Raw genomic sequence first — 3,835 nt, forward strand, 5'->3', positions numbered from 1 at the left:
ATTTTGTAAAAATTGGAGAATGACTCTTTAGGGGCATCAGAATTTAAAGTAAAAATGCCATGAAGGAATAGCTGCAGTTGCCACGTGTATGGCACTGAATTTGCCATGTTACTTGAACTGAATCTGCCATGCAATTTCTACTAAATCTGCCATACCATTTCTACTGAATCTACCATGCCATTTCTACTGAATTTGCCATGTTATTTTTACTGAATCTTCCATGTTAGTTGTACTGAACATGCCATATTAGTTGTACTGAATCTTCATCGCGTAGATTTCCATGTTCAGTCAGCGCATTTTAGTCACACATATTGTATTGTGGTGCAAACTATGGGAAACAAGCTGAAACGGTCTCGTGCAGCAACCGCACAGGTTACGACTGCGTGATCAAACTACCATGCTAGCCGGTACAGTTAGCAGTGCAAAAACCCCAAAAAGCCAAACAAGAAAGAACAATAACTTTCACTAACCATGACTGATCAACTACATGTGCCATGTTTTCAGACATCAAGGACGCATTCAAAACACCATACTGGTACTACCAACCCACAAGCGCATAATAATACTGAAAACACATAAACGTATCTGCTGTCACACCTAAGTAGGTTCACATCCACACATATATTACAAACTATTCAAATGTCACTCACACACCACCACTGTATACTAGGCTACGGGGAGATGCAGTCATAGCATATTACACAGACATAGTTTTGAAAAAACAAGGTAATACCTTACATTCCTCGGCAACAGAATGTAAGGTAGGCGTTCGGTATGGAGCACCATGTGATCACGTGTACTTATTGGCGGCTTTCTTCACAACTTCCTCTATGAACTCACGTGCGTTGGACCGCGTGTTGAAATCTTCATTCATCAACGAGTTCCATGTGTAAATTTTGCGGAGCTCGACGACCGTTGCAGCTGTGACGACAGGAACCCGTCGGCCTTCCCACTTTGCAAGGTATTCCAACGTGTGGAAGCCGTAGTCGTGCCTTAATAAGAAAAGAGTCAGGTTAACTCACAAGAACGGAGAGAAAAATTTTAAACTTCAATTCAGAGGTGACAAAAAAGGGTAAGCATTGGTTTAGAGGACACATGAAGAAAAGATGAGAAAATACCGGTTTCCTGGCTTCGTAGTCGCCACGTACTCAATTGGAAAATGTCCGATCTGGACCTTTGAGTTTTCATAGTGACGGTTCCATGTCTCTTTGAGGTTGTTGATGAAATTATTCAGCATGTGTAGTAAGGTCTGCATCAGCTTTTGAACGCATTGAATCAAGCACCTCAAAACGTTGGTTCTTCAGGTCAAGGCAAATCGCGTAGTGGTGACCACACTTGTCATGTGGGTCCTGTGGTGCAAGCTCCTGGAACATGGGGAACAAGACCTGCAAGCAAAAAATGAAGGAAAAGAAGAAGCAGAGCTAACATTAAGAACAGAAATGATGTAGTTGGGAAAATGACGTGTAAAGATATCACCGGTTACACTAACAGGCACATGAGTGACATAAAAGCAGCAAGGGGTCCAAGAAAAGTAAACCCACATAGAATGTTTAGTTATAGTGGGTAATTAAAAGAAGTTGCCATCCATGTATGAACAAAGTTGCCATGTATTTTAGTTTGAAGTTGCCACATAGGTTGTATTAAGAAAGCAAATCAAAAAGTCATTTTACATGGCAGCTGTTGCCACATGAAACAACTGTCACAAAACAGGGTCTAGCCCACATGGGAAGCATAGCTACTGGCAAAAAAAATATCATGGGAGGAAAAAAATGTGCAAAAAAGGAAGGAGTACTCACACATTTCTTCATTGTGAGCTTGAAATCACCATGCGCGACAAAATGCTTCCTCAGGATTTTGTGGTGGAAGTCACCATCCCATATTTTGCAGGTCACGCTGTACTGAATGATTGTTTTGTCGGGAGACATATCCATATGCCTATTGATGAAGTCAATCCCACATGCAACTACATTCTTCGACATTTTACCGAGTGGCCTCACAGACTCGGCAAGATCACCCAGGTCAACGTACGTCGCATCACATTGTATGATCTTGGTTATGTCCAAACATGAGCTGTATGAAAATGATATAACATGAAAGAATCATGTCTACTAAGTAAAAAAAAGAAATAAAACGTAAACGGAGCATATCTAGAAATAGCAAAAGGATGAATAGTAAAAAGAGCAAAGCAAATGAGAGGTTTATGTGGGTGTGGTCATTACGCTTTCAGCTCCTTCATGTGCTTGCTGTTGGACCTCGCATTTCCAAAGCGCTTGACAATTTCGTACAGCTGGTTCTGATCCTTTGTGGCCTTGACTTCTGGCTCATAATCATCCGCGGGTGGTGCGTGAACTACCCTGTGCTGCCTCACAGAACCAGGGGTGGCACTTCTAATGGTATCCTCAGATACCGACTCAGTAGGCACGTTGGAACTTGATTGCCCCTGACCTCGTGAGGACCTCCTCTGCAATGCTGCCTCCTCAATCCTGCGGTAAGCTTCATCAAATGACGGTGTAACCTCCTCGGGGGTGGCTGCAAGGATCAAAAAAGTGGGTTAGGATACCTGGAAAACAAAACAAATTTAGTTTGAAAGAAAGGTTGCAAAATATGAAATGTAGGCACAGAAAGTAGGGAGTTGCCATGTGCAGGCAACTCTAGTTGCCATGTGCAGGCAACTCTAGTTGCCATGTGCAATGCATTGTAGTTGCCATGTAACAACAACTACAGTTGACATGTTGTATGAACTCCAGTTGCCATGTGCTTGCAGAATGGAAAATGCAGCATGGCAACAGAAAATGTAGGTGACAGCGTGCAAGCAAATCCAGTTGCCATGTCCATCAGATAACATTTGCCATCACAAGTGAGAACCCAAAAAAAATGCTTGGGACAAAAGTCAAACTAAAAAGATGTATACATGAAAATGATAAACGCATAAGAAATGTACCTTGCACAACCGGCTCTGCGAACTTGACAGCCTTCTTGCCCTCGACCATTGGCTGCGCCATCATTGAGGCCATGCCTGCCGGGAAAGCAAAGGCAACTGGCGTAGGATCTTGCACCACTAGTTGATCTTGACTGATGCCAAGGCTAAAGCTCGGTGGGGTGAAGGCCATTGGGTGCCTCTCCTGCCTACTGGCCGGACCGCGAACAACTTGCTGGGCAGAATCCAAGGGTGAAAGATCAACAAACATTTCTGCATCGGCCGCTGCAGAATCATCGGGCTTATTCGTAGGGCGGGGCGTGCTGTCAGCGGTATCAATCGCAGCTTTCTTGACAATCTTCTTGTTTGGGCTGTAGGGGCACCGATGTTGACTGGGAGCTTAGAAGTGCATAGATTTAAGCTGGGGTTATCCACGGCGGGTAAAGACACAGTCTGCTTTGCACGTTCACCTCCGTCAGTCGTGCCCGGCTTGCCACCTGGGTCGATTGTACTCCGGTCTTCCGTTCTCTCCATAACATTGTTTCTGGCAGGTGGTGGGAACAGTGTGGATGCAGGCACATAACCAGAGTTATCTCTGCTGCTCCTAGCTACAGCCGGCGCGTTGGGTATGTCTACAGATTGCTTGCGGGGGCTATGACGCCTAGGTGGAAGACCAGCTCGCGTAACGGTCACCTTAGCAACCTCTAGAGCACCAGAAGCTGGAGCTGTTGTGCCAAGAGTCTCACCTGTGGATGGCATATCATTATGAACTGTCGCCTCAGCCCCTTCTTTCGTGGACGTAGAAGTTCCACCACCCACGCGCTGGGAATCCGTGTCAGATGAGCGGGAATCTTCCTTGCTTAGGTTGATCTCGGGGGCGTCCACTTCAACACTTGCTGATCGGGTGGCATGGCTCAC

This window comes from Triticum aestivum, chromosome 1D (assembly GCF_018294505.1).
Source record: "Triticum aestivum cultivar Chinese Spring chromosome 1D, IWGSC CS RefSeq v2.1, whole genome shotgun sequence".
NCBI classification, from domain to species: Eukaryota; Viridiplantae; Streptophyta; class Magnoliopsida; order Poales; family Poaceae; genus Triticum; species Triticum aestivum.